Source organism: Corvus cornix, chromosome 8 (genome assembly GCF_000738735.6).
Source record: "Corvus cornix cornix isolate S_Up_H32 chromosome 8, ASM73873v5, whole genome shotgun sequence".
Classification (NCBI taxonomy): domain Eukaryota; kingdom Metazoa; phylum Chordata; class Aves; order Passeriformes; family Corvidae; genus Corvus; species Corvus cornix.
Window position 1 is genome coordinate 3,541,962 of NC_046338.1, and position 13,485 is coordinate 3,555,446.

The 13,485-nt window shown below is 43.6% G+C and overlaps 1 protein-coding gene across 9 annotated transcripts in view; it reads right to left on the reverse strand.

The window, feature by feature from the left end:
* The window catches only part of FGGY (FGGY carbohydrate kinase domain containing), a 282,954-nt gene that overhangs the window by 237,325 nt on the left and 32,144 nt on the right, over positions 1–13,485 (reverse strand). For 8 of the 9 annotated variants that reach the window (XM_010408771.3, XM_039555988.1, XM_039555990.1 and 5 more), the window contains one exon: positions 8,358–8,454. The gene's annotated coding sequence lies outside the window, so the exon portion shown is untranslated. The remainder of the gene's footprint in view (positions 1–8,357; positions 8,455–13,485) is intronic. The other variant, XM_039555991.1, reaches the window with a different exon arrangement.

The window sequence follows — 13,485 nt, forward strand, 5'->3', positions numbered from 1 at the left end:
GTACAGCCTTACCACAATTTTGGGAGATTTTTATTATACAGAAATAAAAGGTGTCCCCCTTTTTATTATGAAGAACAAACTTCCAAACTTCCAAGATGCTGCAGCTACCTAAGGAAATGGCATTTTCTGAGGGCTATCAGGGGGTTGATTTCAGGCTGTTTTCTGTCTATCTAAAGCAGAAGTTTCTCTTCACACTTTTAAAGTAAAAATGGTATCTGACTGTAAACATTATTATCAGATGTTCCTAAAAGAACTTGTTTCCATCTGAATAGATACAATATTTACAAGTATTTTTCTGCCTTCCAGAACGTATTGCACTCCCACCCCTGCAATCCCTTCCATGCTTTCCAGTTCCCTGTAAGAACCTTTCTATCATTAAAACCCTACCATGTGCTTGTTTTTTCTTACCTAAGCTTACAGGCAGGAGGGGAATTCACCTGCCAGCACCTTTCTTGAGGTGCCAGTGAAACCAGAGATGTTCACTGGCTCTGACAACAGATCCAACCACCCTTCCCTATTTGAACATGTCATCGACTTCTGAACCCACATGTTACAGTGTGTGAGTCCAAGCATAACCTCGTTTGGCTTTTCTCAGCACACATGTGGATCCTCTTCCCAGTGCTCCTTCCTGAGAATAAGAGTGAAATTGTTTCATCCAGGGGCCTTTTGTTGACCCTCATGACTGGCCCTTTGGCTAAACCTGACTTCTGTGGAAAAGATACATTCAGTTCTTCTCCCCTCCCACATAGCTTGAGACATTTTGTGTGTGGCTTCCCCCTTTGTTTCTTCAACAAATTTTTTTTACAGCTCCTCAGTGTACACATGGACTACCTTTTCCAAATCACCTGAACTCACTGGATGTAAGCCAGATGGAACATAAACTTCAGACACCTACACAGGCACAGCTATATGCCTAATAAGCTAATTATTGACTTAATAAATACAGGCCCTTAGCAAGGGTTCTTGTTTCAGGCCACAAGCTACTTTACCAGGAACATTTAACTTCTATAATATAAATAGTTTACACCTGGCTATCTTGGCATATGAGCAGATAAAGCTGAAGTCCATCCACAAAAGACCAACAGACCTGCCCTGGGTTACTCTTATCAGGCCTAGAGGCTTTCACTCCCTTGTTAATTTTACTAGGTAAGTGCCACCTTTTGTCCAAAACTGCAAGCACTTTCATGGATTGCCATTAAGATCTAATGACAGAGTTTGTTGCTGCAAAGACATTTCGTGACACAAAAATTCCATTGCCTCAGTTTGCTAATACCATAAAATTAACTCCAATTTATATCAAAGACCTAAATTTCCAAAATTATTGGTTCTACTGCACCTCTAGCTCTATGATGAGGATAAGCTCTTAGTAAGAAATGAGGGCTGAGATGAAAGATCTTTGGTGAGCCACAATGTTTCCAGAAGACTTGGGGTCGCTTTCTCTCCACCATGATTTACAAACAATAGAAACCTCTAAATGATCTGCTCATCATGAGTGAGCTGTGGGGCAGCTCTGTGCACCTCAGCATTCAAGGTGGAAGAAGGTGCACTTAATCAGAGCAGAAAGATAGGGAAGAGGAAGACACAGCTCTGTCCCTTCACACTGTGCACACTCCTGCCTTGTGTCATTAATGGTACTGCTCCAGGAAACACACACGGCCTTGGACGAACAGAGGTTTGGGAATTTATCTCATTACTGGGCTGAGGAAGGATAAATACCACCAACACTCAACAGCCAGGATCTGTCTCAATTCTGCCTTCTCTTCCTGAGAATGGATGGAAACAGCCCCTGTGCAGAGGCTTTGGACTAGACAGAACAAAAGGAAGGGGCACTGGAAAAGGCTCTGGGAGCCACAGAGCACAGGGAGCAGAGGAGGCACTGCTTGGTTTCGGTGTCTGTCTCCATTATGAGTAAGAAGGCCTCAAGAGCTGGGGTGTGGCAGCTCTTTGGCACAGGCAGAGCGGGCGCGGGAGCCGACGGGTTTCCTCCAGGATAGGCTGGAGTGAGAGCCAGGGCAGGAGGTTCCTGTGCCACTGTGAGCCGGGTTCCAGCCTCTGCCAGAGCCGGGTGACTCACGGGGGGGACGGGGGGGGGGGGGGAAGGCAAGACTTGGCAACCTGGGCTGTCTCACACAGCAGCAGGTTTTGTTCTCCATGGGATAACCCAAGGACTGTGTGGCACATGGCCAAACTCTTGAGTAAAGGACTGCAGTCCTTGTCCCTCTCTGGCCACCTTCCTACTAGCAAAGGACCACATCAATTCATGCAGCATACAGGCTTGACACATCCTCATCCTCCCTGCTCCCCAAACGATGGGGGAAGGCTCCACAGGAGTGGTGCTGGTGGGACCAGGAGTCTCCTGCTCCTTTCCCCTGCAGCAGTCGGACCTGGCAGGCCCCAGGAGCTGGGAATATCTGCTTGGGACAGGACGCCACTCCCACACAGCACAGCAAAGCCAGGGCTGTGATTCACAGGGGGAACCACTTCCTTTGGGACAGAGGTAATGGCTCCCATTTCCTGCTCTCTACCTACCCAATTTTTAAGGTTCCCATCCTCACCACAAGCATCACACAACTTGCGCAACAGCAGCTGGGCTGTGTAGTTCATAGCCCAGCAATTCAAGGTGTTTCTGGTTGATATCTTTAAAGCTGGGATGTACCTACTTGTGAGGAGAGCCCTGGGAAATGCCACCTTCCTTTTGGTAAACTCCTTCAGGATCACCATACATTGCTTTTGGGGCTCATGTAAAAAACTCAGGCCCTGTGAGTTTTATTAAGCCCCCATCTTACAACTGAATAACACACCCATGGTCTGGCCCCTGTGACACACTGAACACTGGGACCTCTGGCTGGCACTGTGTTCTCTGCAAAGGGGTTGAGTAACCATGTTCAAAGGATAACATGGCATTTCACTACAGTGGGACTGACTGTGTGATTAGAGTTAGGCAGGTGACAGTGCTCAGTGCTGAAGTCTTCTCCGGAAAGCAACCATCTCAAAAAAAGTTCGAAGTATGATACCCCAAAAGGAGATACAATTAGGAGATACAGTCACCATTTTTACAAATCATCAGATCATAAGATAACTCATGTTTAAAGGAACCCCAAAAGGACATATAGTTCAACGTCCTGCTCAAAGCAGAGTTAGCTAAGAGGTCAGACCAGGTCACTCAGGGCTCTAACTGGTCCATTTGCCTTTAGGATGCCTGTTGCAAGCACTGATGAGTTTGGGTTTTGCATTAAAACAAAAGAATTTGCACTTAGTGAAAAAGAAATTATAACATCCTTCGAAATATCAATATGATCCACAGACTAGCAGGAGTGAATTAACAGCAAAAGACTCCCCAGTACTAATTCCTCTGTTCTGATTTCCAATCTACTCTGCTAAAGCAATGAATAAACTGAGCTCTGGTAGTTGATTCTCTAAATTCTGTAAGTTTGCTCTCTACAAGTGGCAATGCCATTGCCAGCCTTGAGCACATGGCTTTGTACGGTTTACATAGAAACACCCTTTACCAGCAAAGTGTATTTGCTTCCTGGCCAAACACACTAACAGTAAAATGTTAGCTTTTTATAAACTGCCTGCAGAGCCCATCCCTGGAAGCAATAAGCTATTGGTTAAAGATTCCTTAGACTGCTAGTGACGTTTCCCAATAATGGTCCCATTTATAAACACAGATTACAGTTCCTACACATGGGTTTAACAGCATTGGCTTGTTCTAAAGTGTGCTTTACCCTGCGTTATCAGAACAGTAGCTGAATTCTTCCTATTGCAAAAGGGCAAATTCAGATACCTTTAGTCACCTTTTTCCATCATGAGTCCCACTGAATTAACTGAAGATTGATGATCAGACAATGAACAAAGGGCTGAGCCTGCACAGAGGGCTAACATAGAGTTACCATTACACTGTGGGACTTCAGACCACCTCTGTAGTGGAAAGGGCCCTAAGTTTTCTAAATTTCACCTTCAAATCACAACCTTTCACTGTTTTATCAGTGTGGTTAAAGCAGTGAAACCTTCTGAGGTACATAAGTTTATATTTTCTGAATTCTACATTTAACTTAGTTCATATACTGGAAGGAGACTGCCCTTGATTTCACTGTAACTGCATTCAGCCAAAGGATTGCAGATGGAATAGTCTATAAAAAATACCAACACCGCTAAAGGTGCTCTGCTTTAATGACAGAGTATGGAAGACAGGCAATGTTATTCACTTTAAAAGCTACATGTGGGCACTTTCTGAATTCAGTATAGATACTGTGCTTCTGGCAGTCCTCCCACTGTCATTTCATGTGTTTGTCTTCCCAAAAACACACATCTTCCAAAGCAAAGCTCTGGGTCACAAAACACGACACAAGGTGTATGCCGGGACCACAACCAAAAGGCAAACAGAAATTCCAAGGGGAAGAAGTTTACTGAGTGGTATTCCCTAAATTCCAACCTTTTCTGGCTACCCCCTACCTTGTTTGGCAGAGGCAGGAGCATCCCTTTGGCAGGGTTTTCTTAAGCTTTTCTTTGCTATGTTTAATGCCCAAAGCCTACAGCTGTAAACGGTCCTCCTAAATTATCGAATTCCATAGGTGTGTGTCACCTCCTGCCTCGTGGTACCAGAGTGTCTATCAGCCTCTTCCTTATTGCCTGATCAACGATCCCCTCTAATCACCCTCTTCCTTATTGTCTAAATATTTCCTTTACTACCATTCACACATGGGAATAACTTGTTTTAACGTTTTACATGACAGATATTTCAGAAACCAGCAGTATAAAAACAACATTAGAAACACAGACCAGCTCTCAGCTAACAGCGTGCATTAAATGAGCACATGGCAATCTCCTTTTTCTTTTCTTTTTTAATCTATACCATCAGTACTCTTAACCCCACCTACTAAGTCCACAGCACACACCTAGCAGTGGTACAAAAGGAGCTACAAAACATGTTTTAAACTCAGAAAAAAAGATGGGGATGGTATGCCAGATTTATAAAGAACAGCATTTCATCCCTGCAACTGCATAACCCAGTTTTACAATAATAATAATAATTGTTTGTGCTGCTGACTTCCTTCAACACCTGTGACCCTGTTTGTCGTGGCCTCACTGCCTGCTGGAAACTTGGCAAAAGACAAGAGAAGAGATATTAGGGAACCAATGCTACATCCTGAGAGAGGCCATAAAGTCCAAAGGTTGAGCAGGATTGCCAGGAGCAGCCTGATAAAGGAAGGAAGCATGTGGCTCTGAGCAGACAAACTGCTGCGCCCGAGTACAACGTGTTCAGAGGCTGGAGCTGCACCCCAACGCCGCCCACGCTCCACAGAGCACGCACTATCCAGGGACTCTTCCCAAACAGCCCCCTTGAAAAAGAATTATTTTAAGCCCCTTTCTGAAATGAGCATGTGACTGCTCAGTGCCAGAATTTCACAGATCTTTAATTTTAAAAAACACTCCTCTTTATTATTTCAAATTAAGGTAGGGTGATTTGTTGATTTAATAAAAGAAAAAATCCTGTGCAAGACCCCATCTGAATTAGCATATTCAAGCCTTTCCAAAATCTGGCTCCAGTGAAGAACTTGTCCTTAAAAATCTATCAGACTGTAACTAAGCTTGTCACTTGGCATGTAAAATAAATAAGCCAATAATCAGATCCTTCAGAAATCTTCAATGAAACCTGTAAAACTGTCTCATAAAATACCCAGCATTTGAAGAGTTTTTATTCAGAAGGAGAGTACAGCACCTACAGGTTTCACATTAGGAAGAGCACAGGGCATTAATAACTTTTCCCCCCTCTTTCCTACTCACCACTCGCTCAGTTACACGAGCACAATGTTTTGTGATGCCACACTGTGAATCTGAGCAGAAAACCCTTTCCTGGCTTTCAGCACAAATGAAACCAAGAGCCCAGCATGGCCCCACGAAGGACTGAGCGAGCACAAGCAAAGAGCAGGGACTGGCAGCCAGGGGAGGGAGGAAAAAGGACACGGATTGCTTTGAGCTCATATTGCTGCTGAGCACTTTCTATTATAAAACCATAACCTAATACGCTTTCAAGACTCCGGCTCTGAGCTGCTTCCCACCATGCGTCTCCTTCCCTGCGCAGATCCTACAGGGATCTATCCCGTTCCCGAAATGCGCCAGCGCGTCGGACACCACTCTCTATTATATTTTCATGAGTCACTAAACAAGAGGAAGGAGAAGCCCAGCAGTGCCCCTAAACTCTTCCTTGAGAAGCAGCAGCACGGTCCATAAGGACGGCTCTCCCTGTGAGTGCAATGCCTGGCTCGGCAGAGCTGTCCTCCCTGGGGAGCTCGGCCGTGGGAAGCAGGAGCAAGGAACTGCCTTTTTAGGACTGTGGCTGAGCGGGGCTGGGAAGAGCTGGGGCAGGATCAGGGCTCTGGCAGCAGTTCCTTGGCCTTATAAGGACAAAGCCAGGTATTTTCCCAGCCAGCACATCCAGGTAAGGCCAGGCAGGACTTCCTGGGCTCTCCCACTGCCCAGGGAGACCCTTGTGCACTGTCACACCTGCTCAGTGCAGACCTACAGCCCCGCTATCCCCAGCCTCCGAGCATTTCAAATAGGCCTTATTAGGAAACAGGGAAGCTTAATTAACTAATTGAAAGATCGTTCTGAGATCTGCAAAGACAGATGGTTTGTGGGTGAACCATTCTTGATATTAATGTGACATTTTAAGGCATTCTCAGCAACATTTTGGAGCGCAAGTCTCTAATGTCAGGCATCTTTTTAGCTCCCTACGTAAGAGGGAAGGTTTCCAGAGGTGAGGAGCAACTGGATTCTCCAAGGGCTTTAACAGAAGGAGGAGAACACCCAAAGCTTCAGACAATCAGCAATTTGTTTAAAAATCTTTAAGAACACGCACAATTAAGACTCCTTCCCAGCTGCCTAAAAATTAAGGCTGCTTCACAGAAAAGCCAAAAGGTTTTAGTTTCATTCCGTTTAAGTGAGATTTCTTGTTATTACCTGTTTTATTTGTCCAGGAGGCAAAACAAACTAAAGCACTTCAGGACAAATCCTCCCATATAGGATATATGTGTAAGCAGCCCTGACCATGAACTCTCCCATATTGTTGCTCTTTTTACTTTCCTGACTCTGATTTTTATAAGTAAAAAAGGAGGCTGTGACTGAAATAGAAAAAAAAGTACCGCTTTCCCCCAGCAATATCCATTTTTAAATTTGATTTTTGAATCTTTATCAGAAAAATAGCCACAAAAATGGAGTATCCTTGATACTCCACTCTAGAAGTTTGGCCATTTTTCTTTGGGGAAATAAAAAAAGTAATCTCCCTTTAGATATGGTTAAAAAAACAACTTGCAGTATAAAGTTAAAATGAGACACTACCCACCCAAGATTAACCCAGCTTCTCAGTTGTGAATATGAAATGGTACATTGAAATTCAAAGAATTACCAAGTCATTTTACCATCTTAAGTTTTTTGAGGTTAAACTTTGATAACTGCCTGCCTGGAAATGCTGAAAAGTGTGGGCTTAGCTCAAAGCAGCTACTTTAAACGTAAAGATATGAGAATGACTTGATAGTTTTGATCTGTACTACTTTTTAAATCCACAGACAAGTGTCTGCTGTGCATCCCAAACTACTGCACCATTTGTGCTTTCAGGTAACAATCACAGAAGGAAGACCAAAACTTGGATTCCTCTTGCCACATCCCACTTGCAACATATTGGCAAGAAAACATGGGGGAAGTGCTAATTCCCCCTGGGTAATCACAGGGCATCCATTTCTAGGATTCCTTGTGAGAGGCCCATCCACAGAAACGAGGCTATGGACAACAGGAAAAATTACATTAATCAAATACATTAAATATGTGACAAACTAGCCTGAGTTCAGACGTGTAGGACTTTCTCCAGTTGTTGACTGGGCTGGGATTACATTTCCATAGCTCCAAAGGAGCACCAGGGCAAGGCTATTTTCATAAAAGGAATAAAAGTTTTGACACCAGGTTTCATATTGTAAGTTTCTCCTTTAAAATAACCTGCTTGCCAAAGCAGTTCAGCTGCCAGAAGGGGAGAGAGGCTGGGAAACTTTATTCCCTTTTAAAAGCAATGTGGGCTGTGCTGCTCAGGTACCCAAGGCATCGCTTCAGAACCAGGGAGCGCTGGCTCGTTAGGAGCAATTAAAAAAAATTCTGAGGGGATTTTAAAAACAACAACTTCCCAAAACAAAACATGCATATGTACCACATGCATTTGTTTATGCAGCTGTAATGAGTGATGAAATCCATTTATGAGCTGAAGTCACAAGATTCTAAGCAGGTCTTTGTTTAATCTCAGTAAGTCATGACATTTCCCTACTACTTATAATAATGTGATTTGGATCAACATTTTCAAACTTATGCACCTGGTTTTTAACACTGCTCACCAACTGCACTTCTCTTCTGCTTCTCTGCAGACAGAACAGACAGGTTGTTTTGGAGGCACCACTTCGATCAAGCACCCTAAAAACAGATAGAGAAACCTGGGTTTAGTTGAACACATGCCTGCAGTTCTTGAATTCAGCACATCTTCTGCAGTTCTTACTCAGACTGAGACTCTGGGCAACCTACAAAGAGCGTAAATAAAAATCAATGAGACCATTAGTGGGATGAATACTTACAGCATCAGCCCTTCTATAACCACAAAGTCTGCCCAGATGGATGCCCTTAAAAGACTTTCAGAAGGTTTGCTCCAGACAATGACTCTCGTTCCAGCACGTTGCTGTGACTTGGGAGAATAAAATGAAGATAAATGCAGCTGTTTCTGCTTACATTAATGCAGCATTAGTGCCCTCAGTAACAAAGGTAGGACAGAGTATGCAGGAAAATAAAAGATCCAGCACAAACAACTATTAAGTTACATGTTTTGTGTATTTATAAACTGTGCTAGGCTTTAGATGTATTATTATATAGCTTTAACATCAGTAAGCCTGCATATAAATCAAGACCATGGTTTTAGCTTTGATATTAAGGAGAAGAAAAAGGACAAATCCAAAGGTATTTGGCACTGCTGCTTTTGTCATTACGCTGCTATTAGCTTTGCAAACAGCTCTGATGTTTTGTGAGGATCAAATCAAAACTAAATGAATCCAGGTCTGCTGGTAATGCACTAGAAAATATAGAGTGATTCTGTATTAGTTCTTTCAAGAAGGGAAAGAAGGTTAGCCTCCTGGGCTGATCAAAAAGTCAGTGTAGCCAATGCACCAGGACAGGACATCCCAGACAGAGGAAAGTTCTCTGGGCCTATAAGGTGTGAGGGGAAGTGTTGCTCCAATACCCCTTCTCTGTTCTGTCTCTCCTTTGGCCCATTCACCTCCTGCTCTCCAAAGTCCCCAGCGAGCCAGGAGAACAGGGGCATTTTCCAGTGTGTCAGCAAACCAAGATGGCAGGAGGACATAAGAACAATGCAAGGACCTTTCACCTGGCATGTTTTATTCCAAGCAGCCCCTTTTTTACGTGCAAAAACATAAAGTATAAGACAATTTGTCCAGCAGCTAGGACCCAAATTTAGGAAGGCTCTAACAAGGCCAAAGCCAGATATGCATAACCAGCAAAGTCTCTGCATCACCCAACTGGCACCAACACAGTGTGTTCCTATTCCTTGCAATTTTTACAATTATTTTTGTTGATATAGGAAAAAAATATGCACTATTTCCTCAGAAATGTATATATGCTAGCTATATTCATGGGAAAATAAACTCAAATGCTACCTTCCTACCTAAATTCTAGGTCTATAAGGATTGTACTTTATATTTCCCCATTTCCAAAGTCCTCTTCAGTTATTTTCCTTTCGGTTTTGGGATTTACTGCATCAGAATGTCCAAAAGAAAATGGCTATAACTACTGAAGTCAGAGTAACAACTGAAAAACACGTATCAGTAAAAACCATTCTTTAGTATGTCAGCCCACATGAACTAAACCCAGCTGAAAACTTCTGAGAAATTAAATTAAAATAAATAACTGTGAGAGTTAAGTAAACAGTTCCCTTACTGGATTTGTTATAACTGACTAAAACCTTTCTTCCTCTTTCCACATTAAAGGAGAGGCTTAAAACCACATTTTGCATATTTTACTAGTTCAAACCTTTTCTAACCTGGTTCCCAGGTCAGACCAAGTCTAAAAAAACTTTAAAAAGTGAATCTAACATTGTTCTAAAATAACAGAATCCAGCTGAGTGTGAACAATAGGACTATCAATAAATTTCTACTCTTATTCCCAGACCCAGGGTGGAATTCTAAACATTTTTTAGCCCTTAAGATCACAATTTATTGAACTGAACTTGCACACTAGCTTTAGCAATCAATGTTACCCATTTGATGCCTCTGAATGCTTTCACCAGAGAGAGGAACTGCACGTTTGGAGAAAGAAAAACATTTCTGTGATTGTTTTAAAAACCACAGTTGAAAGTTTCTTGAAAGGTCAGAAAGCAAGTTCTCCTGGTAGACACAGATTAGCAGGCAGAGGGTAGGCAAGGTGCTCAGGGTGTATGGGAAGGGTAATCCATCAGACTGATAGCACCACTATGTATATGGTACAATTATATCTTATCTCCCCAGCCCTGCAACCAAAATAAACCCCATGGAAGCCTTGGAGTCTGCTTCTGTTGTCTTTAAGTACACACCCCTTAGGGTGGCGACCCAGGACACACCACACGCCTTTTACCTCATGTAAGACAAAAGCAAAACAAATATAATCAGTATTTTTCCTTTTAGGACTCTCACTGAGCCTCTTTGATGTGTTTTCCCTAATCGTTTTCTCCTTTTAATCATCACACTCAGGGGTTTCTCTGAGCTTATTATGGTTTAGGTTTTATGTAACCTCTTCCAGGCGGGCGCCTTCCCAAGCTCCCAGCACAGCAACTGCTGTAACAGTACACAGCAACTCTACACCGAGGAATACCTTGGCCAAATGAAACCAAAAGGGAAATTTAGATGAGTACATTCTGCTTAGGTTGGAATTTTGGCTCAGATACAAGAGTTCACACTCCTGGTCTTGCAAAAAGAAGCTCTAACGGAGATACTGAAAATGAAAGTACCTCTTCTACTTCAAAGCTGAAAATCCGGCCGCTACTACAAAGTGTTTTTCTGCTCTGGGAAATTTTGCTTATCTACACCCGTTCATGAAGGGGAAATCCTTGGTCCTGCAAGTTACCTGTGGGTTTGCCATTCACTTGACTAGCACTGAGACTCAGCCAATATGATTTACTGGTATAAAACTAGTTTAATTTCCAATTCCCATGTGGCTGCTTGCCAATATTTCTTTGTCTTATGAGCAATTATTCACATTTACATTTTATCTTGATTCTCTTTAGCAACATTCCTATTTACACAGAGAATCCTTCCATGGATTACTACATTCTTTTCAGTTTTACCTAAGAAGTGCATTGGTGTCCTATAGTTCCAAAATTTTCCTGATCCCCTATTACCAAAATGGCTCAATTTATAACAGGAACTATGTAAAACTCACATAAATGAAATACCTATAAAATATCCTGTAAACAGCTGCCCCCCATCTAAGCTGCCAGTAGATTCATGAGGTTCTGAAGTTAATTTCCATTTATCAGCTAAGAATTACTGATATCACTGATACTCATTTCTGTTGTTCCATGTCAGGACGCTGCCCATGGAGGAAGCAGGAGCTGGGACAAGAACTGGAAACATTTCCTTCACGTGGGAAGGTGCCCTGCTAAGAAACTGCTAATTGAACCTGACAGCAGGCGTATAAACAACATTAGAGGGAGTGCTCACACATGTACTCCCAATAAAGGGGAGGACAAGGCGGTGAAAGTCAGAGCTATTACAAGACAAATACAAATTAAGGACATTGTTTTTAATCTCCAGGATACTAAAATATTTCTGAGAGCTCCCACTGGGAGAAGAGGGAGGGAAAGAAGCGGGCAGGGGAGCAGTGAGCTCTGCTAAGACTTTTTTAATTGTTTCTGTCACCTTTTGTGGGAAAATCATTCTAGAGAAAAGCAAGAGAGGATTTCGAAACTAACAGAAAAAGACTTGCTAAAAGGTACTTTGCTCTCTGTAAAACTTCCCATGGGGCCTGAAAAAGCACCCTGAGCATGCCCTTTATCACACAGCTTTGCATATTGAATGCTGTTTGTTTCAGAGGCAGTTGTATATTTTTACCTGGGGGGTTATTCCTGTAAATTGTCCCCTGATTACTGATCTGTAAGAAGCAAGTGAAGGAGTCAGAGCTACCACAAAGATATAAATACAATTATTGAAGTTCATGGGATTTTCAACATCCCCCCTCCTTTTCCCAAAACTTTAACCTTTGAGTGAACACTGCCATATATATATTTTTGTTTGGCTGCCTGGTGGGCTACCTGAAAATCATCAGCACTCTGAGAAGAAAGCTGCTATGGTTTATTCAGCATTTCCTTAAACCGAAGTCCTGCTGTGCATTACCATTTCCCAGAAAGGTGCATTGTTCTATCAGCACCCCTATCAAATTCAAGAGCAGAGACGCGCTGTCGGGACGTGCAGCAGCTCAGATAGGCCGGGCTGTTGCAATCCTGTTGCAATCCTGTGCAGAAAACAGAACGTTAACACTGGCATGCTGCTCCCACGCCCTCCCCTCTCCAGGCTTCCCATTAACTCCGTGACACCCTGCAAGGTACAGGATTTATTTACACAACACCACTCTTGAGACGAGCCTTTGTTCGGCTGCAATGTTGACAAGGCTTAGGAAGCACTACCCGCCAGAGTAAAGGTGTATTAAGCATCAACTGAGGATGAATGAAATGCTTTGAGACTCGCTTGATCGAGTTTCCAGCTGCAGCACAATTCCCTTTTAGCCAGGAGCTGCTGGGACAAACTGGGGAAGCTCCTGGCTTTCACAGAGAGCAGTGGCTGGCACTCACATGGAGGTTCCGCGAGGACTTTAATCCGGGATATGTGGTGACACCCTGAAAAGAAGCAAATTCCTCTCTGCCCAGCCATTCATGTTTTTGCTGGGCTGCAGTTGGGATGTGTTTCCCAACACCCTTCACCTCGCGGCTGTGTCAGCGCCAGGGAGGGGACAGCGTGGGAGCCGGAAGGAGGCAGGACTGGCTCTTGTGTCAGCAGGGCCGGCCGAGCACACGGCGCGCCCGACGTCATTCCAGGCGCTGCAGATTTACATCTGCTCAGGAGCGCTCCTCCGTTTTCCTTAAAAAGCATGTATGGAGAGCAGTTTACAGCGTAACGTAGGTGTAAAACCAGGCAATCTCAGGAGCAGATTTATGGGGTGGAAGCGTCCAAAGGGGTCATGAGCTTCACCTCCCCACTCCTGCAGGGGCAGCGGCTGTGGCACCCATCCTCTTCCCTGAGGGGAGTAAAAGGCAGGAGAATTCCCGTGTTTCACGTGGTCATCTTCTTGCCAAAGGTCTGGACTGAGAAACAGGGCTTATTCTTTAAGAAACGACCAGTGGGAAGCTGGAGAGGTGCTGGTGCTGTGCTTCAGCATCCCCCTTCTGGGAAGCTGCCGTGTGATAATTCCTCC